General features: G+C 45.1%; 1 protein-coding gene across 1 annotated transcript in view; it reads right to left on the bottom strand.

Annotated features, from left to right (window-relative positions):
- Positions 1-23,237, bottom strand: part of ADIPOR1 (adiponectin receptor 1) — a 386,081-nt gene that overhangs the window by 362,031 nt on the left and 813 nt on the right. The gene's annotated exons all lie outside the window — the stretch shown is intronic.

The following is a 23,237-nucleotide window of genomic DNA, read 5'->3' as shown; positions in this document are numbered from 1 at the left end:
CCTCCCAATCTGGCTTCAGACTTTTACTAGGAACTGAATGCTGCCTAGTCTCTATTTGGGACCATCTTAAAAGAGATGGACACAGAATGGTGCGCCGCCCTAATCCCCCGACCTTGCAAAAGCGTGTGACACCATGGCCACTCCATGCTCACCACGAGACTACACACCCTCGGCATCAGGGATTCTGCTCTGAAATGAAGATCCTCCTTCCTCTTCAGACGTAAATAGTACTCATGCCATCATTCCCAACTCTGCCTCCCAGTCACCCACGGAGTGCCGCAGAGTGCCTCCCTCACTCTCCGCTCTTCTAACCTCCACCCAGGCCAGCTACCCGCACTCAATCCCACAGTCTATTGTGCTACAATTACGCAGACAAAACCCAAATCATTTTAAAAAAATGATCACAGCCCTACATCTGCTTCCCCGATCTCGCAACCTGCCTCCGAGATCAAACACTAGATGACGAACAACATCATTTTACTCAATACAGGAAAAACTGAAATCTTGCCATGTAGGAAGACCGCCCTCTTCCCTCTACCCACCCCCCTGGCCACTCTTGCTAGCCCCACCTCCAACACCTTAAAGAATCTGATGCATTATGGACATGGACTTCACCCCATCAAATCAACTCTGTGGTAAAATGCTGTTAGCTACACTTATGCATCCCTCTACCACCTTTTCTCCTTACCTGACCTTCCCACAGTCTCAGCAAACGTTGCCATCATCCTTTCACGCCTAGACTATGCCAACACCTTATACCAAGCGCCCCCCTGCATCGCAGCTTTAAAATTTATTTTAAAAAATACATTAAAAAAAAAGTACAAAACACTGCTGCAAGGTTCCTCCCAGCCCTGGGCCACAAAGAGCACATCACCCCCTGCCCTCAGTGTCCTTCACTGGCTTCCAATCGGACAGCGATCCACCTTCATGGTGATCTGCATCACCCATCCAGCCTTCCAGAACAAGCATCTGCAGCATACAAATCACATACTACAGGCCCAACGGAAACCTCAGATCAGGCTCAGCACTTCATAATTTCAGTGACAATGGTGGTGGTGGTGGTTCTGCCTCAGACAAGCCTGGCTCTTCCCTACCGCACCTTCACACACACCACCACATTTCACGCCCAACTCAAGCACCAACCACATACCTCCCTCCCAGGGCACACAAGATGAGTCAGTATAGGGGATGGAGGGGGTCATAACACTCCTTACACCTCTATAGGGTATGTAGCACATGACTAAAGCTAATATGTCGGGCAGGTCAGAAGAAAGCAGATTCAGACTTTTCATCTCACCGTTCCATTTTATAAAATTGAAAAAGGTGAGAACGCCCATCTTTCCCCTATACTAAAAGTATTCCCTACCTAACCAAAGCTCATTAAGGTGCTTCTTCCGTAGTCAGCAAGTCCAAATGAACCTACCACTATTTGAGTAACAAAAGTACAAGATGACTCCCTCCTTCCGTAGGGTGACTTCCCACCAAGTCAGTATTAGCAGGTAAATCTTGGTAACTACTTTTATCAAATCATACGGTTACGATACTGGATTCTTCAAAGTTTCATGCCACCACCTATTTCCTGCTCAGGCTGATATCCTGCTTAGTCTCTCGCATCTCCTCTCTTTCGTCCCACCATGCAGTGAGAGTCATAGCCATGCTGCTCTCCTGCATCAGACGCGGCACTTTCAAGTTCGCCTCAGCCTCTTCTGGCCAGCTGATTTGAAACTCCCAGGCTCCCTCACTCTTGAGGTCTCTGCCACACATTTTATGACGCTGCTGCAGGACTTCCCCAGCATACTCAAAGTCCCACTTCTCTGTTGAGCTCGTACTCTGTATTCCTGCAATGGTTTTCCTCACCCCAGTACTATATACACGTTTTCCTCCTCAGCTACCCATATGGGATATGCATAGCAATAACACATTTTGACTTGCTCTTCGTTTCTATCTTCACAAGACGCTAATGAAGGAGAGTTGATATTTTTCTCATGAGAACAGTAGTTCTTGTGCACAGGGGTGTGGGAGTGTCTCCCGGTGTGATCACGCTTGCCTTTACCCCTAGGGAGGGTATTGCATAGCACGAGCTGACCTCCCTAGCCTCACATGGAAAGGCTCCCCCCACATGGGGAGAAGTGCCACAATCCGATGCTTCATCACCTATGCTTCAGGGCTTCACACGACCCTCATGCGATGCGTCCCACAGAACACAGCAGAGGCCCTCAAAATAATTCTGTCCACACCAAAGGCATGCCTTTGGGATGTGTGCAATTTGCCTATACCTGGCCCTGATACTTCACGCTTGACGCCAAAGCACGATGACACATAGAATACAGCAAAGTCCCATACAAAACTCGGTCCAGCTGTTCACATAGCTTGACTGGAACCCGTCCACTCACCTTTGTAATAGGGTCTGCTGTTTAAAGAAATAGCCATGCCCTACCTACCGTCTATGTGTCTATAAATGCACACATGCATTTTACCATTACTTTCAACACAGACTACAGCCTTCCGAAGGGCGTTGATCGTCACAGCACTTGAGGCCATACCATTGGCAGCAGGCGCTATACAAATAGCACCCAACATAACATACTGGGATAGCACTGTAGGGAGTATGTGGTTGGAAACTAAAATAACCCTATGTTTGCTTTAGTACCATTTGTCATTTTATTGTAGGATTGCGTTTTGTACTTTTGCAATGTCACTTCCTGTGATGGCACTAGACCAAACGTCTTCCTGTGATGGCAGGGTCAAAGGTCATACAATGTATCTTCCTTTGATGTCATAGGGTCATTTCTGCTAGTCCTGGAATTTTGTTAGGCATCCAGGTCTCAAATGAGTGAGTCTTTGATAAATGACTATAAAGCAAGCCCATCATGCCATTTAAAAATTCTGGACTGTTTGTTTATCAATAGCATAGCATACACAGTTCCCAGGTAGAAAAACCACTTTTAAGAAATGATCCATGATCTCATTTGATGTACTTGCATGGCTGGAAGATTGCAAACACACTGATAAAATCTAGATTGTCTGAGACCCTGTAATACAGGCCACAAAGCCTGTGCGTTAGTGAACAAACCAACGGAGACAATGGTGTTTATTTTCTTATAAGGCGCTACATGCCCGTAGGCCTCAGAGCACTCCAAGAGAAGAGTAAACGACAGGACAGATGATAGAGAGTCAGGAAATATAAGGAGGGACACTATTCAGATAGAATCCGTCTTCACATGTTTCTTGAAAAAAAAAAATATATATTGATTGAGACGTTTTAATATTCATTGGGAAGGCATTCCATTCACGTGGACCATTAGATACAAAACTGCAATCACCAAATTTTTTTTAGACGCGTTCTTGGCTGGATGAGCTTGAGTGTATCAGAAGAAGGCAGGATGTTTTTTCTCACCAATCTATAAGTAAGGCAGTGTGGTGTAATTGCATTCTGGCATTTGTAGGTAAGAGACAAAATGTGCCCGATTCTCTGCCTCACCAGGAGCCAGTGAAGTTTCTTCCTAAAAAAATCGGTGACATAGTCCCGTCTGGCCAAGCCAAACACTGCCCTCACCGCTCAATTCTGAACAGTTTGTGGACGTTTCAATTTCCCTTGTGATGTCCCAATCAGCAAACTCAAAATAATCTAGCTGTGAGTTTATTAATGAGGATGCCAGAAGGGATCTGTTTGCAAGAGTGAGATATTGTCTAATGTGAGGCATTGTCTAATCTGATGTAATAATTTAATTATGTATCCACAAGATGAGCAGATTCGAGATATCAATCTTAAAACTGCGGCTCGAAACAATGGCATACCAGCTGGGCCCCAAACCAGTCTGGTAGAGCTTCTGGAGATGACCACCATGCAGATTTACTTGAGATTGGACAGCTTTGTAGATTCTAAACCCTGTCGAACAATCCTTACACCTACTGCCAGTCACACAAGCACGCACAGATCTTAAAGCTTGTGGCATAGTGAATTTCTATCTGTTGATTTTTTATAGACTTTAGAGCATAACTTGTCTTCTATTACCATGATGTCAAGGTCTAAAAAATGTATCGTTTTCTTGCTGAATTCCAACGTGAATTGTAAGTATGGATTCTGTACATTAAGCCAAGTATGGAACTCTTGAAGATCTGTCTCTGAACCGGTGAATATCATAAAGATATCATCTATATATCTTTTCCAGAGTTTAATCTTTTGTAGGAACGGATTGGAAACTGGGTAGATAGCATCACATTCAAATGAATTAACGTATAAGTTAGCTAAGCTAGGCGCAAAGGTTCCTTAGGTGTGTTATATCAGCAAGAGGTGTAAGATTTTTATAGGTGCTAGCATTACGTTGTTTAATTAAACCTATACAATATACAACGTGCTGCATAGAAAGCCCTAAAAAAATCTAGTACTGGGCATTATCTAATGTAAAATGCCCCATTTTTTCTAATTTTTTCTAATTTGTTCGTATTAATCACTGCCATTATTATAACACCAAGTCTGATTTTTTAATAAATGAGTTTTTTGTAAGAAGTGGAATTAGTTATCGATATTCTCTCCTCTAGACTGGGGGTCCCAAAATCGCTCTGCAGAGTGATCTTACAGCTTGTGGCATGCAATAACCAGTTAAGCTACCCCATAAATCACAGTACCAGCAGCCACACCCTGAAGCTTTAGTGAGAAGAAAAAAAATCAATAAGAAAAAATAAATTATATAAGGGCGGATGTTAGAATGCCTGTAATGCATCTATGCCACGGCTCACAATATACAGCCGCCACTCAGAGCACGTGGGCCATCACAGTTCCCACATTACACAGACCCCTTCACACTGCTGACGCGACTGATGTATTTTCATGCTTGTCAACACTCAAAAGGAGATGCTGCTAAAGATCAGTATATCTTGAGAAAGTTGTAGTAGATTAGAAACCTTGGGTTCTTGGATACAAACTATGGTGGCTGCCTTGGAAACATACTTGCCTCCTATGAAGAGTGATAGTCCCACACTCACAAAGGCAATGGTATATTTCCCACAACAAAATCGGGAGCGGCAGTTCGACACACAGGGCATATGCTCCAATTATGTACTGGGCAGTATACGTTGCTAAACAGAAGCTGCCCCTTCCTGGTACTGTGGAGAGATAAAATGCTTGCAATGCATGTTTCGCATTCGTTGTCGCCTATAACTATTAAATGCCGGCTGGGAGGAGTACACCTTCCTCTATAACCAAGGGCAGTCTTCCAAAAAACAACCATAACCAGAAAAACTGGACCCTTTCAGTGTGGGGAGTGAACCTATTAGCCCGATATCCACACAGCACTAAAACCTCCACGCCTTGCACGAAAGGAAGATACACAATCTCATTCTGTGCACACAAACATGCCATATCAGTTACAATGTTTGCCAAGCTATTGATAGGGATTTGCTTTGTTTGCAGATGCGTGGCAGGCAGCAAGCAGTCATATTTTGAATAGGGAAATGTTCACTTTATTGGACTGGAGCAAACAAGCCATCTCAAAAGAGAGGCCTCCTCGCCGACCAGACCCAGAAAGGATCAGTTGGGTCTCGGCACTCACACCAGCCAATGGTGTGATTTTTTTTAGAACGTAATGTTAGCCCAACTAGAAAGGGACACAGAAAAAACACACTTAATTTCATGAAAGAAAGCAATAGGAGGCTCAAACTCAGAGTTACAAATTCCTAAAAGCGTACATTGGGTAAAAAGAAATATTGGCTATAACCTTGTTTTATATATCAATGAGTGCTCCAAAACAATTACAACAGGAATTTCTCGAGGTCAAAATGTACTGCTAGTCCTAAACGAAGTGAGTCTGGTGTTTTCCTGGAAGCATCTCCAGCAAAACACAGAGAAAGTGTTCTTGGCAGAGCTGAGTAGCTTCACCCGAGGTCCTGGTGAAGTATTCCCATTTTGAAGAGTAAAAGGTGTTGGAGAAGCAGGAGGATAGAACACCTTTACTCTTCAAAAAGAGACTCAATTCAAGGACAAATGGGAGGAGCCCAACCCGTTCCACAGTCCCTCAAGGCCTACGGACTAGTGAAATAATTCTTGTCTAGAGAGTTTGACTGGATGAGAAGCAGCTCACACACGATCGGGCTTCAAGAGGATCCTCCAAGTTTCGTGGTGTCTCACTGGCGTGCGTGCTCCAAGAAGCAAATACTCCAAGACGAGTAGTGTCTCATGGGCAAGTTCACTCCAAGAGGTCCTGCTGGAGCCCCAACAATTCAAAGAAACCAATCTAGGCTCTGAGAGAAAGAGAGCCATGGTTCGCTTGCAGAGGAGCTCAGCTTCACTAGATATTATTTATTTTTTTCCCCCAGCAATGGAAGAAAATAAGTGAAGAAACAAAGGAGTTGGAAGTAACCAGATCAACGATGCGAAAATAATGACAGGAATCGATCCTTTTCATAGTGCATGCTTCCTGCACAGACTCACAGGGATTGTTACTGTGTCACTAATCCTGGTATTGTGTGCACTGGCAATTTCCAGACACCAAGGCTTCATGCCAATGCATGTTTCTCCCCCATTGATTCCTACAGGCTTCATGTAGTCTAAATGACTCGAGAGCAGCCTCTTAGTGCCCCATCTCTGGGAAATCTACAGAGGCCAAGTAGTTCTCTACGGAGAGGGAATTATACTGGTCTGCAGAGCGGGTCCCCATTTCCGTTCCGCTGCCCTGCACTTGCATTTAAGTCGTACCAAATCAGAGTCGTACCAAGGATTGCACTTTCTGGCAGGCTTCAGTCAGACCCTCATGACAGGGGCAAGGATGTCAAGAGTGTTGGAGATGGAAAGGTGAAAGTTAGAGAGGGCTGTGTCAGCCACAAGAGGAGGAAGAGGAGGAGGAGGATGGGTGGGGGGTAGGTGGTGGCAAAGGCAGCCATTGACACTTTTTTCATGGGTCGGGAGACCTTGGAAGTGGGGGGCAGTGCAGGGTGTGCCAGTGCGAAAGGAGAAGAAAGCTTCAAGTGAGAGAGGAGAGAAGAGAGCGTCCAGTCCATGAGAGTGAGGTGGATAGAGAGGGGGGGGGATGTCTAGAGATGAGAGCGTCCAAGGTGTGGCCAGCAGAGTGTAGAATGGGGGGGGGGGGGGGGAGAGAGAGAGAGAGAGAGAGAGAGAGAGAGAGAGAGAGAGAGAGAGAGAGAGAGAGAGAGAGAGAGAGAGAGAGAGAGAGAGAGAGAGAGAGAGAGAGAGAGAGAGAGAGAGAGAGAGAGAGAGAGAGAGAGAGAGAGAGAGAGAGAGAGAGAGAGAGAGAGAGAGAGAGAGAGAGAGAGAGAGAGAGAGAGAGAGAGAGAGAGAGAGAGAGATTGCAGAAAGCTCCTTAAGAGTGAGGAGAGTCGAGATAGATGTTGAGATCCCCCAGGAGGAGGAGTGGGGGGGGGGGGATGCCAGGTCAGCCCATTCCGATAGAAGAGGGGGGGGGGGGGCTGGCCCGGCGGCCTGTAAGTGGGGGTGGTGGGGGGAGGGGGGAGACAGAGAGAGACTGCAGACCAGGCATTCAAAATAAGAGTAGGCCTGAATGGCAATGGTAGAAACAGGGATACACTCTGGAAAGATCAGGGCAACTCCCCTTCTGGCCTGTTGTGCCTGGGCTCAGGAAGGATCTTGTAGCCTTCAGGGAGAAGTGTGTCACAACTTGTGACAGCTGTGCTTAAACCAGGTCTCCGTGAGAGCAAGAACATCAAGGTCCAGGTGTTCAAGGAGATAGCAGATGTCTATGTCAGAGGAGTGCTTGACTGCGGGGCAAGAGTGGAGTGTGGCAACGTGTAGCAGATTGCCATTTCTGAAGGACTTACGGGGGTGCGTGCAGGGGACATAGGCGGCGTGGGTGCCTGAGAGATAGAGGCAAGAGAAGGCAGAGGGGAGTGCAGCAGGGGAGCCAGGACAGTAGTAAGTGGCAAGGGAGCCAGTGAAGGAGAGGGCCCAGGGGGTAAGAAAGCCCCGGATGCGCAAGCAGTGGGTGACAAGGGCACCTGTGTGGGAGGCACTAACAAGGATATCAGTGCAGAGAGTGGGCAAGGAAGCCAAGGCATGCCTAGAATGCAGGGGAGCCAGGGTGCAGTTGGTAAGGGAGCCAGTGAGGAGGAAGGTGGAAAGTTGATAAGGTGAGGGAGGAGCTGATCAAAAGGAAGGGGGTTAGGTTGAGGCCCTTGCACCAAGACGGTACCATTTCGATACATTTATGATGACCATGGAGGTCGAGACAAGAAGGACCTCCCAACAAGTGCCACTAATAATGTGTGAGGAAAAGTAGGGAGAGAGCAGAGTGACCATATGAAGGGTCCATAGGTCGGGAGAATGAACGACAAAGAGGATGTCATTGACAGTCTCTCTGGCTGATGCACTGACGCAGGTGTCACTGATAGGAAGGCCTGGGCTGGAGCCAAGTGTCCTTCTTAAGTTTCTTTCTGCCAGACTTGGTGAGCAGTGAAGGATAGGAGATAGAAAAACGGAGAAGATGGAGATAGAACGCGGCACTCAGATGGGGCACAGAGTGTGCTACAGATAACCAGGCTGATCAGCTGAGGCACACGGGAGGGTGTCGACAGGAGCGCGCAAATGCACAGGGAAACACAATAGGAATGGGAACAAGAAATGGGAGCTGGGTGGGGTGAGGTACAAGGGGGCAAGAGACAAACAATACAGAGAGCAAGGTACTGGAGGTACAAGGGTCAAGGTAACCACGCTCTACCAGTTTGGCGCAATCTCAGCCATCCTCATTTCTTTTGCAACCTTTTTTCTACTAGGCTAGATGCAGGCGCTGAATTTCAAACCCTGTTCTTGTATTAATAAGTGTGGCCTTCACAATGCTCATTAGCAGTCTCCCCAGTTACATTGAGCCAGATCCAGGTTAACCTCCTCATGAGACTAAAAGACAAGGTGAAGGCCTGTACATGGCTTCATAAGCACGTTAAACATTGGAGAGCATCCTTTAGGGATGTCAAAACCAATGGGCATAGGAGTAGAATACAACTCTCCCGGTCTTATTCTCCCTTTCTTCGTGATAAGGAAAGACAACAGCATCCTTGCATGTGCTGCATGCAGCCGGTTGCTTGCAGCACATGTAACCCCAGAGACAAACTAAAATTATGCATTAAAATAGAAATCAGGAGAAAAATGTCAAAGTGCAAGCTACTACCCTGGCATAAAAAGTTAATTGCCCCCTCTGTGGCTCGATTTAATGTATTGCTGCTTCAAAGGGCTGTTGATTGGGCAAGCAAGTCATGGAAAGAATGCCCCCACTGCCCATATACAGTGTTTACCCACATATAAATCTGAGGGCCTCGCATCACAAGCTGCACAGAGCCCTGATCGAAACCTACCCGAGAGCGCCTTGTCCACCCCCCGAATGTGCCGAAAGCTGTTCAGCAGGAGGCTACATATTTTATAATTAAGGCCAGAAATAGGTCACAAATGGACAAGGGGGTGCAAATTGAAGTTCTTCATTAGCAGTGTGCATTTTAAGCATAAAGGGTGCCTACCAGGGTCAGAGAAAAGTGGATGAGCGCTATAGTAGTTAAAAACATTGCACATTTTGCATCCACGATACTAGAGCAAATACATTTAAGATTGCCTCAGAATGTTGGCTCCAGAGCAGACGCCTACAGGTCTTGAAGCCTACAAGTCTTGAAAACAAACATGGGCGAACACAACAGGCAGGCATAGGTATATGGATTGCCAACATCAGCACTAAAAAAGATTCTTAACTTACCAAAAAGCAGTTTCAAAAGTCACCTATTCCGGTTATGAAAATATTTTAAAAGGTGCCTGTGGCAAAGAGTTCGCTAGGTGTTCATAAATCCTTAGTTGCAACACGTGGTGCCATTTAAACTCGTCGGGATATGGTTTGCACTGTTCTTAGGTCAGAGTTCCTAAGCGACATTTGAACATTTTATAGTTTGCCAGATAAATGAATAGGAAAACCTAAGGAACCAGGTTTGTAATCGAGAGTGGATAAAAATATTTGTTTCTTGGGCAAAATAGAACAATGTTTCGATGTAAAAGAACATGAAACCTCTGAAGGAGAAACTAAAACGGACATAAGTTGTCAAAGCAGAATTTAATATAAGCTTCGAAAATCGCAAAGGCGAGGTCAGTCATGTCTGCAGAAAATGGAATACATTTATAAACACATGATGCAGTAAAGCTAGAGCGACAGCTGGAGGATAAGCAGGCAAGTCTGATTGTGCAAAGAATGGACATTTCACAAAGTCGAGATGTGGCAGGTTTTTAGAGAAATTATTAAAAATATTAAGAGAAACGTGTTCAATGATTATATTTTTAGCCTTTCTTCATGCTCACTGATCAGTAACAGACCCTTCTCATATTTGTGAGTGATCCAGCAGCTGTGTACTGCTTTGCCTGGTAAGATGACTGAAGAACGGTGTCGGCCCCAGTGAAGGGAGCAAACCTAGGTACCACATTGTTTGTTTTATTTATTTATATAGCGCTCCAGACCCGGAGGTAAAAGGGCGCATCAGGAAATGGTTACAGAGTACATTATATGCAGCTTACAATTATACATTATGCAGTTATACAGTTTTCAGGTAAGCACAGTTAAGTATAGGCAGTATCGTCAGACATGGGAGAGGGCAGACGGAAAATGCTTGTTTTTGTCCAGTAGCCAACTAATAACCTGTTTCCTAAATGACTGAAAGGACTCGATAGATTTAATGTTAAGTGGTAGGGTATTCCAGAGTTGGGAGGCAAGGACCGTGAAACTGGATCCTCCAGCTCTTTTTAATGAGCATTTAGGCACTGAGGCATAAGGTATTGGAGGATCTAGTAATTCTGGTAGCAGAAATCATGGCGAATTTGTTGGCGAGATAGGGTGGGGCTAGATGGTTTATGGCATTGTAGGTGAGGCAAATGGTTTTAAGGTCAATTTTCTGTTGTATGGAGAGCCATTTGCATGAATTTCTTGTGCTACAGATGTGCTCTTGTTTGGGAATGTTTAAGGCTGCTCGTAGCGGGTTGTTTTGGAGTACCTGTAGTTGATTGATTATGGATTGGTTTGCACCTAGGTATAGACTGTTATAGTAGTCCAGTTTGGACTGTATGAGAGCCCTGGCCAGCGTAAGGCAGCCGTTAGAGGACAGGAAAGGTCTGCAGGCCCTGATCAGTTTGCCAGGGTAGGCAGTGGCTGAGGCAGTCATGTTAATTTGTTTGGACAGGTTAGTGTTGGCATCAAGATAGCAGCCAAGGGTTTTCACACTTTTAACAATGGGAATGGTGTTACCACCAACGATGAAGCTATTGTAGTTGGGGCTAAGTTTCGCCAGGTTATTGGGTGATCAGACAAGGAGAAGCTCAGTAGTGAAATTCGGCCAGCGAGGAGCCAGCAGCCAGTGCAGTCAAGCAGATTTCTCTATTCAGGCTTCTGTTGGAGAAAACCAGGGTACACCAGGATTACTGGAGGCACAAACTATCTGGCATATGTGGTGTGCCATCTGTCATTATACAATAGTACCTCACAACCCGTGGACTACCGTATCATACAAGAGTGGGTCTCCTCTTCACCCATACGGGATGAAGATGGTATTGCACGAGAGAAGAGAAATAAATTAGACAAAAAAGGCGTGGCGCATGCATCACAGGCCCAGATCATGCTCTACAGGCTAAAGCTAGCTATTGGCAATTCATTTGAAGTGACAAAGTGATATATAGTTATTTTAGAATTGTACAAAGATTCCACTCCGGTGGTGATAGTGCGCGGTACAAATATCCTTTAACATTAACATGTAGATTGAATATGTTTTTTTCCCTTCTTTCTTTAAAAAAAAAAAAAAGTTCCAAGATCAACCGAGTGTTGGACAAACGGCCTTATCTTAACTAAGCATTCATTACATGCCACAATTGTCTGAAAAATACATTGCCCACATAACTCAGTCCCAAAATAGCTTTCAGAATATCTACAACCTTCTTTCTCAAGGTACTTGCAGTAGCAGGGTTCTAAATCGCTGGGAGCAGTTTGGCTCCTGGATCAGGCCTAAAAACCCTTGTTAGCTTGACACCAACAGCAACCCGGATCTACTTTTGGCTCCCTCCCAAGCTAAGTGGGGCCTTACAATATACCCATCTGACATTAAAGGTGTGTCTGGGAACCTCTAGAAGGCACATAAAGCATGAATTGCCAGGATTTACTGTACAAAGATATAGTTCATTGTCATTTGAAAGTTACATTTGCTGCATGCTGTGCATTAGCGCCCCATTCTGCAGGAGCTGCAGAGAAAGAAGGCGAACAGATCAAGGCAGTAACAGATGTAATGGCAGAGTTCTGAAACAGCCACAAAAAGGACAAACAGACAAAAGAAAGGTAACAAAAATGTTTTTAATGAGAACATAAAGTGAAGGCAAGTAAAGAAACATGGCAAGAGACGATGCAACAGAAACATTCCACTACAGAATACAAGACATAGCAACACAGCAGTACAAAGAGGGGTTCAAGGAATGTGCATTTTTGGGTGCATGCCACAGCATGGTAGACAAGTTTGGCCCTCTTTCAGGCACTCTATTCACGAGGCTGAACTTTAGTTCCAGGGTCACAACGAGTGGATGAGTAAAGGCGACTAAATCAGATGCATTGCCCCGCGTGCCACCATACAGGGCCAGTTCTTTAACCCCATGACTTTGGTTTCCAGCAGGGGGTACTTGAAGCAACAAACATATTGGGCAGCATTCTTGTTTTCATCTTGTCTGCAGAATCTACCATCTCTGTGGCACTAGCTATACAAGTACTGTGGTCAGACCATTATGTAATACCATTTGAATTGTACACCCCATGTAGGGCTGCTATTACCGTTCCAGCAACCGTTAAGAAACGAAACTGGCGTACCAGCAATCTTCCCCTTACGGTATCCTTTATCAATAAGAAATATCAGAATATTACCCGACTGGACCTATCCTCTTTATCAAAGACCTTGCAGGAGGCTGCCGATTTTGGTGGCGCCTCCTAAACCCACTTGCTTGAAAAGACATCCTTCTGAGAACCACAGTGCAGAAGAACTCAGAGCGGCTCGCCTGAGACCAAGGCAAGCGGAACGCAAATGGCGCTCTGCATAGAACCTCGAGGAAAAAACGTCCTATAACTAACTTACCCATTCGGGCTGCCAAGCAAGCCTTTTTTACATCCAAAGTGGAAACGGCATTCTGAAAATTCAAAGACCTATTCTCAGTAGTTAAGTCCTTCTCATCGTCTATCCGTTTTACACCTAAGGTGACCACCTACTCAACATTTGTGCAATTCACTGAGTGAGTTCTTTGTAACTAAGATCACAAATATACGTAATCTTATTGCCTCCAGTGCCCCGAGTTGGGCTAGCACTATGTACGCTGACTTGCCTGCCTCTGACCCTCTTCTTTGGTCCCAGCTCCCAGAGTTCCACAGAGAATGTGTTTAGGGCAGCAAATCTACTGAAGTCAGCGGCCCCTTCGGATCCTGTGCCATTAAAAGTTTTAAAACAGATTCTGCCTACGATCATTCCTTGGGTTACAGCAGCAGTCAATAGCTCTTGAAAATCAGGCATTATTCCCACAAACCTTAAGCAAGCAGTTGTTATCCCACTTAAGAGACTGCCACTGGATGCCTCGGTTCTGGCTAACTACCGGCCTATCTCTCTTCTCCCATTTCTGATGAAACTACTAGAATCTTTGGCGTCACCTCTTCATTCCTCTTTGTGGAGTCTACATCTGTTTTCAACCCCTTTCAAAATCAGGCTTTCGTCCGGGTCATGGGAAATAGTGTCCTGGTATCGGTTGTTGACTATCTTACCATGCTGGTTGACCAAGGTGGAGTGAGCGCGCTACTGTTATGGCTATCGGTGGCATTCAACACTGTCGATCACTCCATCCTCTTGTCCTGCATGGCATCAGCAGGCCTCTCTGATCCAGTTCTAGCATGGTTTGTGTCTTATCTATCCGACATGGGACAATCCCTCCCCTTTTTCTTCTGCTGGTGAACTAGCTTGTGGTGTTCCTCAGGGCTCCGCCCTGTCCCCAATGATATTTGACATCTATATTCAGCCATCAAATCACCTAATCCGCTCCCACGGCTTCCGGTGCTAATCCTATGCCGATACCCAGATCCTGGTCCGTTTAGATCTTGGCCAGGCTGGGGTGCCCTCCCGGGTGTGCGAGTGGCCATGAGGGGCTGGATGAGCAGCAATTGGCTGAAACAAAATAGGGACAAGACGGAGATCCTGGTGGTGGGTTCTCCTCCTGATCCTTCTCATTGGTCTTCTTTCTGGCCCACTGCCTTCGGAGGTCCTACCTACTCCAGTGACTAAGAACCTAGGAGTCCATCTTATCTTGTCTCTATCTATGACGTTTAGGGCAACACAGTATGTAAGTCGGGTCACTTCCTACTGCTTGTACTTCGTGGGTTATTGCCCTACCTCCCTATCCATCTTCACCATTGGGTTGTCACTGCAGTTGTCGTCAGCCAAATTGACTATTGGAATGCCTTATTCTTGGTTGAGCTCTTGGGATCGATCCTCCAGATCCTGGGAACGTCTCCAGAACCTGGCTGCCAGGGTGGCCACCTCTACTCCTTACTGGGCCCATATCAGTCTGGTGCTACGTGCAGTCCACTGGCTTCCAGTGGACAAGGATAGGATGCATAAAGCATATTACCATCAAGGGGTGGACTATCTGCAGGACAAATTTAAGCCCTGTGTGCCGGGTCGTGCTCTTCGATCAGGTGATGCATTTCTCGTGGCATTAAAATAGTTGATACGTATGCATTGTCAAGTTATTTTTGTTTTACTCCCTGAAATTTTGCCCACGATTCCTTATAGTGCGTATACGTTTTTTTATCCCAACTTAATGTTTCGTTTATCCTTCAACCCAGTTATCTATCGTACGTGTATACATTAACTAAATCCTTATAAATTAACCCTTTCCTTGGTGACCCCGCCAAAAGTTATTTTATGAGAGAATTAGAATTTCAGGTTCTAAACAAAAAAAGGTTTCCCCATTAGGAAGATTAAAAAATGTCAGGTAGTAATTTCGAAATATTTTCTACAATCTTAGGAAAGAGATCTTATTCTCTTGGGTTAAGGGTATGAGATGACATTTATAATGCGCCTATACACAAGTGTTTCAAGGTGCGACGAAACAAAGGAGTTGAACAAATGGAGAACAGTCAGCGATGATACTAGGCCAGGTGTCATTCAGACCGCGCAAGTGCGTGAGAAGGGGGCAGGGACAGTACAGCACATGGGAATAAACAGCCAGCAAGTGGCAAGTGCACGGGTAAGTGCAGACACCAGGTGTCTGGAGAAGAGCATGGGTAAGTGCAGACACCAGGTGTCAAGGGCTGGTAGGGGGACTGTAGGGATACAGAAACAGTCCCCAAGTGCGGGGGTTGCCAGGCGGGCAGTGCAGGTGTGCAACGCTGGCTGGGGAGGGACCTGGGCCCGAGATCAGAGAGTGTCCATGTAGTCAGTGTAGTTTTGGTTACAGCCAGGAGATCAGCAGAGGAGAGGAGGAGAAAATGCAGAAGCAAAGAGAAAGGTTTTGAGGTGCTTCCGGAACCGGAGATGGTTCTCCTCAAGTTTTATGGAGGCTGTTCCAGAGGTAGCTGAAGGCGGATGAGCTCAAGAAGGAAGATATTTAGGAAGAGAGAGTTGAAGGTATTGAGGTCCCAGAAGGCCTTGTGGACGATGCAGAGGGTTTGGAACTTAATCCTCGCAGCCACTGGGAGCCAAAGCAGAGATTTCAGTCCTGGAGAGATACGATCCCTGGGCTTAAGGCCAAGGACAAGTCTCTGCAGTCCTGTTCTGGATAAGTTGCAGAGGGTTGCAGATTTAGAACGAACTGGTACTAAATGTTACATGGATTGCTCCTTCATAAGCACAGACAGCTAGCTATACTGCAGCAGTTAAACAGCAAGATCTTTATATGTTGTCTTTATTTTATTTTTTTTATTTGTTATGGTTTTAGAAAAAACCTTTACAAAAAATATTTTTTTACAGGACTAGTAAAACATCAATTCAAAACACATTTTCAGTTTCTATAAATATAACAGCTTTCAATCAACTTTAAAAATCATCAGACCCGACATAACATTATGAATTTTCCTCTACATCTCTGTACCTATACAAAATCAAACTACATTTCATTCCACATAAAAGATCATTGAAAAAGTCTTCTATCTCGCACATGCAGATGTCAAGCATATACAAAGTTATCGGTCCAACTTTTAATAAGTAGAACTCGATCGTTGGCAATAATGAAAATTTGCTATACCTCTGGTGGACAATTTTCATTTGTGAGGTAAGAGGTTTCACTTTACTGTTAATCATCTCTTTCCACATCCCTATAGAATATGTGTCTGCGAGCTGATAGCCCAAATAGCGTATGACCCTTACTTTGGGAATTATGATCTCATTTAGAGACCAATTAAATTTGGCAGTTTTTTTCTTTCCATCTGCTATTAAGATGATGTAAGACTTCGTTGGATTAACTTGGAGGTTGTTATTGTAGGCATAAAAGACTGGAAAGCAATAAATTTGGCCTGGAGACCAAATGGAGTTCGATCCATAAATAAAAGGTGGTCGGCAAATGCCAACCAATTGATTATCAGACTACCCAGCTTCACCGGGAATATCACATCATCTGCCCATGCTGATTCAAGATCTGCTAAATATAAATTGAATAGCACGGCCGCTAGATTGCAGCCCTGCTTCAGGCCTATTTCCGTCTTTATTTTGTCTGTCATGGCGCCCTCCTTAGTTAATCTTATTCGATATGTAGTATCTTGATGCAAGAGTTCTACCATGGCTACAAGGTGTATTGGGAAGCCATAAGCAATCATCTTCTCCCAGAGTACCGCTCGAATGACTATCAAATGCAGAGGTCAGGTCCAATGCAGCCATATAAATAGGCCCAGTGTGTTTGCTTTTAGTTTGGGCATATATATGTGCTATGATAAAAGCATTCAGCGAGCACCCCAGATGTTTACGAAAACCCACTTGGAATTTCGGCAGAACATCTTGCTCAGTAATGATTTGTAGGAACAGTAGATAGGTGAAAATCTTTGCTGAGGCATCCATCAACGCGATGGGCCTAAAGTTAGTTGGATCATCCCAGCTCCCTTTTTTGTAAATCGGAATAATATTTGCCGGACAGCAAGAGGGGGGAATATGGCCAGACAGATATACACTATCAAATTTATTCTCCAAGATCTTCGCCCAAAAAAATTGGGTCGGCCTTGATCAGACATGGTGGAATACCGTCGGGGCCTGGTGCACGAGAACTCTTTATGTTCCCAATCGCCCGGATGATGTCATCCAACACCCAGGGCGAAGATCTCAGTATCAAATCTTGATATTTGGGAGCTGTGATGTTGGCAAAACGTAAGGGAAGAGCATACTTGGATTGAACATATGTAACGCAAGTCGTGGCAGACACAGCTGCTTCCTTAAGTGTCTCTGCCATTCCAGTTAAAGCTCTCAACGCTGACCACACCTGTCGGGAGTCATGATTTAAGAGATGGCGAAGCATTCCCTGATTATCCTCTATCATTAGATCGTATTTCAAAGCCTTCAGCCCATTACGATACCTTTGGTTTATTTTAAATTTAAGGATGGTATAACTCACCCCATAAGAGTATGGTGGACCCAAAGCACGTATGGCATTACGTTTTTCTTTACGTAGGTTTACCACCACAGTATTATATGTATGCCGATGGTTGGGTAATGGGGGTCGCTTTTTGGCTGCAAGGGTCAGGTTTCTAACATGGATCTGAATCTTACAACTATTTGTCCATTCACTTGTTAGGCAGTCAAAGCCAGCTCTCGTCATCGGTAAGGAAATCTTGATATCATCCTTTAGAGAAGTCAACATTTTCTGACATAGTTTAAAGTCCCACCTTAAACTGATGTTGGGACGATCAGGTACAACCAGAGTGAGAGCCTTGTCATATATTAAAGACCTGATGGAAATATTTAGAGTGAGGAGCAAGGCCATGTGATCCCCCAAAAATAGGTCACATATGGCCATCGTATCCATGTTGACCAGGAGTATACTAGAGATAAAAAAATAGTCAATCATTGAGGACATCGCTCCACGAGACCAGGTAAAATCAACTAAGTTACCGCTGGGGGGCACCAGTTGGATGTCCCATGAAAGAAAATAATCTACCCACCTCTTCCCAATTATCGAACTGGTGCCCTGGGGTGTGCTGATATGCTTTATTATATTGATACAAGTAGCATTAAAGTCACCACCCATGATTACCAAAGTACCAGGGTCTTCAGCTATGGCCTCTTCAAGGATCTTATCCAGTACGATAAAGAGATCAGTCTGTCTAATGATAACTCTGTTCCAGTATATGCAGATTACCAACAACTTGCTCCCAGGAGAACCCAAACACCTCAGTTTAACTGCTAAAACAGAATAAATCGGCAAAGACCACTTCAGCAGCGATTATACTTGCCTTGTCAATTAGAACCGCAAGGCCACTAGAGGGGCGGCCTTGGCAGCCTTTAATGGCCGGCTGGACATAAGTAAAATATCCTGGAACCTCAAAATGCGCCAGGTGCATAGATTCTTGGATTAAAATAATCACAGGGCGAGACTCTGCATCGAGATGCAAGGTCCATAGTCTAAAATTCTTTAGGCCACAGGCATTCCACGACATCAAAGTAAGCCCCCTACCCTTACTCTATTTGTCTGCCACATGTTTGAAGTCTTTATTCCTGGTCCCAAAGTCATTGGCTTAACACCAGAAAACACTGAAGCAAAGGTCATGAATTGCCTAAAGAGTTCTTCACTGAGTGGGGCAGGGAGATTCACTTCTGACCCACCCAATTGCATCACCGTCGCCGCTGGGGGGTTTTCCAGAAAGGTTCTGGCTTGCTCTTCAGTCATAAAAATATAAGGGGTCAACCCGGTCAATTTAAAATCATCTCGCTGGGCCCAGATCATCTTCATGATGATATGTGAGTGATACCCACATATCACCCTGTTATTGCTGGAAGATAATCTGACCAAGTCAATATCATCAGATCTGATGGCTCTCAACGCTGGTATTGCCTGGAACACCTTCAGAATAGCAGAACGATTAAGGCTCATTTTTCCATTGGTTGCTTCATTACATTCCCAGCCCATGATGGAAGGCATCTCATGCGAAAGGGGGGTGCTCTCCTCCTCTCAAAGTATTTCCCTGGTAGCGTTTACCCCAATGATTTGTCCACGGCCCTCTAGTGCTATCTAGGGGTGGGTTTGAATGCCATGGACCTGGGCACCCACTTCATCTTCAATTGAAGTGTGTGAGACTCAACTCGTTGCTTCCCAACCGGGTTGCAACAATTTGGCAACACATTGGGTAAACTTGGAACACCCCCACCCCTCATTATGTGTGAGGCCTTCTTAATATGTAAGATGGGATAACATTTCATCAAGTCCAATTGTGTGAAATTCACTGTGTCTGATATTCCCTCTCTTAGAACACCTTTTTTTATATTCTCCAGGGTGCCCTGTTTCCCATTAGCATTCTTGCCACTATTAACATCCTCAGTTCCCTTGCACATAGGTGTCACCTTAGGCTTGTTTGACACTGCAATGTTCAATAACTCCTTGGATTCAGGATTTAGCTGATCCAAATCAATTACTTCTTCGTCAATGATAGGCGAAGTTAAGGGTTTCCTAGGGTCAAAGGGCAGCGGATTTGCTTTCAGAAAGTCTTTCTTCGTTTTTTTGGTGGCAGCACTGAGGTTCTTCGCTTGGTGGAATTTTCTTTTTTGAACTCTGGCTGCCATTTTTCTCTGTTTTCTAGTCATGGTACCCACACTGGGTGCCTGGCCTTCAATATTTGGAATAGCTAGGACAAGGGAACTCCAGTTGGGTGGAGTTCATTGTCAAGATCTATTAGATTCGTGAGATCAGAGGGACTGTTGGTAGGTGCTGGATTGTCCACGCAGGTCTCCGCCTCCACAGTCACCCCATCGCCCAAAACCAGATCGGCAACATCAGCTGTATGAATGCTAACCTTAGAACTCTTAATAAACTGCTGTATGACCAAGGCATTAACAGTCACTGCCTGCATCAACTGATGCACTAAAGGATCTGTCATTACTTCACCATTTATTTTAGGGACAGCCACCATAGCAGCAAAGGACATTTGACCCGCCCCAACCATCCTAGGGTCAGCTGGTGTTTGGGTGACCTGATGAACTTTTTGAATGGTGGATTTCTCTATTTTCAAATCCAACAGAGCTGTCTCCGTTGCCTGATTGGAAAGGGTTTGGGTGGTTTGATTTGCAATAAGAGGTTTCAATTTAATTTTTCCACTAGTCAGGGCAGCAACTGCATCGCATGCAAACAAGAAACCTTCAATCTTACTGATTTTTGAAAGCACTTCCACCAGAACACTTTTTAGAATACCTATTTCACAGTGGGTTTGTTCATGTACCTTGTCTAACAGACTTAACAGTCTAGTCATTACTGGAAAAATCGGTGGCCATGGTCTCATTTTCGGCACTGTGTTGGTCACTTGGATTACCCATTTCAAAGTGCCTGGCCTCCGGGTTATGGGATAGCGAGAACATTGCTATCTCGTGGTCAGACAAGGCCCCCAACTGAGCATGGTTGGTTTTTGTATCAGTCGGCAAACTCGATTTAACATTGCCAAAATCTTTAACCGGGTGGTGGATTTTATTGGGAATGAAAGGGGTCCCCCCCCTCCCTGTTGACACTTTGCCCTCCACAATATGGTTAAATATATGAACATTCTCCATGCCATATCCAGATTGAGTTACTGGGGTAGAGGGGCCCATTGAAAACCTCATTTGTTTACCCAATACTGCCTCTATTCCCGAGCTATCATGGAAACATCAGAGAACTTAGGCCTGGTTGAAATACCGCCTAGCATTACAGGTGGACTAGCCTCCTCACCTAGTTGCTGTATAAACGAAGGGAGGGCTAGACCCATCATCTCATCACTTTTATTCATTTCTTCCATCTTAAAAGTGGCAGTACTAGCGGGGACCTCCATTGAACCCTCAGAACCCGCCCCCTTCAAAGGACGGGCTAAGGGCACACTTCGCGGCAACACAGTGCCATTCAAGATTCGAGAGGATGGGGAACAAGGCACCCCCTCACATGTAGACCTCCCAGGCATTGGCAACCCCAGGCTCAAACTAACAGAGAGGGAAGCCCCCTCAGAACCATGAAGATTAATCCCTACTGGGGGTTTGCATGATTCCAACTGAGAACCACAGAGTTTGCGTCCACTACGCAGACCGTTAACCATGCCTAAAATGGTCTAATTACCATTTATATGTTGTCTTTAAAGGGGGAAAAAATCATGCAAAGAAGGCATTCATATATAAATCAATTACAGAATAATTATTGATCCATTGCCACGTAGGCTCCATACCAACCGCCCCTTCATGTATGTTTTCAAAGCAAGATAAGCCCAACATTTCATCAATGACTCCCAGTGGATCTTCCTATGCAAAGCTTTGCTAGCCCTACCGCCTTCAGAAAGGCCCTTCCAATATAGGAGGTGCCACAAAACATTAGCTATTCTGGTCCCCAGCAATAATAATTTCACGCAAGTGACCAGCAACATAGCAATCCATCAGAATGTTATTTAATTAAGGAAAAGCTATCTCACAATTCACCCAAGGCGCACATTTTGAACTCTCCACTAGCTAGCAATATTTGCATCTTGGCGATTAAGAAATTGTGTGCTGTGTGTATGTATAGCATTGAGGTGGCGAGTGACTAATGGCTGGCTATTAATTTTTGCTCCCCGATTCACCACAGGATTCCAGTAAATGTTAAATCAAAAACAATTCCCCTATTCTACGGGGGAAACTCACAACAAATATCAACTGCCAAAATGCGGTCATTGTCATTTCAGAGGATCTGGGCAGATGCTCCCAGGGACTTACCCAAAAAGGTAATCAAACCCTACTGAAATATCTTTGGCAGGGGAATACCAAATGCTAGATTTACTTGTAATTTACAATAGAAAGGGCGCGTTTTCATCTGTTTTCAAATGAATCTCACGATGCCACCAGACAACCTCTATGGGCACCCTATGTGGGGCAGCCAAAGTTTGAAAACCACTGGTGTAGGACCATTGGTTTTGTGCCACCTCATGATCCACTCCCCATTCTACCTCTTACTGAAATACACTGCCAACCAAACGCTCAGACTGCAGCTAAGACAAGCCAATACTCTCACAAAGGCCCCTTAAACAACCTTAACCAATCCTTTCTTGCAAAGCACACCTCACCTCATTAGCTGCAAACATGCAAGATACCGGCACTTGGGGATCCCTTCTGGGCGCACACCAAAGTTCCCTACCAGTACACATTTCAATGATCCATCTGATCTGCATACATCAACACAACAGTGAAGCAACCTTTAATCTTGCCTACTAACCAATCTTATTTTGTGCTTGTCCAAAAGTGCAAATAGAGCATGAAATGGTGCTATAAGACACAATTTAACCATTCTATTGCTACTGTACTCTTCTTCCTCTGTTATCCTGTAATGGTTGCCCCTCTTTCTCTTTAGCACCCACCACTTTTCTTCCCTCTTTTGCTGGCAACTCTGTACTTGTCCATCTCCTGTCACTCTCGGTTCACTCGTCCCATTGCCAACACTTCCGACTTCTCTTGCCCCAAATTCCAGGGTCACATCATGATGACATGGCTTTGCTTTACTCTTCCTTGGTCCACCTAGCCCTCCATCTACTCAAGTCCCTCTGCGTTCTTTGGCACTACTACCGATTTCCGCGCCCCGACAGCTTGTCTCATCCTATCTTTTTGTCTCTATTCAGGTGCGCAGGCAGCCACAAACTTGATGGGCAAATTTAAAAAGAGGGCCGGGGTGGGCCCATGAGTGATTCCTCTACACCCAACATGGTCCCCATCGGTTGTGCCTTTGCTTTTTCCACAGCAGCCTTGGTAAACCTTACACACAAGTTGGCTCGCTATTACAAACTGTTCTGAAAGAAAAGCACAGGGGTCAGCATTGATAAGCTATGTGTTATGAGAATCAAACAGGGGATCTTCTCATGGCGATGTTAGGTGAAAGAAGCACCCAGCATAGCAAGGCATCAATCAGTATGTCACCAGCAATTGTATGTGCAGGCTACACATTGAATTGCTGCAGTAGGCACGTTAACCCACTGCACTGTCAACCCCCATCCCCCCTTTGCCAGAGACCAGGAGGTTGAATATCAATTAGCCTTCCTTTGGGCCATCAGTTCCATCTTTCACCC

Source organism: Ambystoma mexicanum, chromosome 13, assembly GCF_040938575.1.
Source record: "Ambystoma mexicanum isolate Mex_15411 chromosome 13, UKY_AmexF1_1, whole genome shotgun sequence".
Lineage (NCBI taxonomy): Eukaryota > Metazoa > Chordata > Amphibia > Caudata > Ambystomatidae > Ambystoma > Ambystoma mexicanum.
This window is presented reverse-complemented; position numbering and strand designations above follow the sequence as displayed.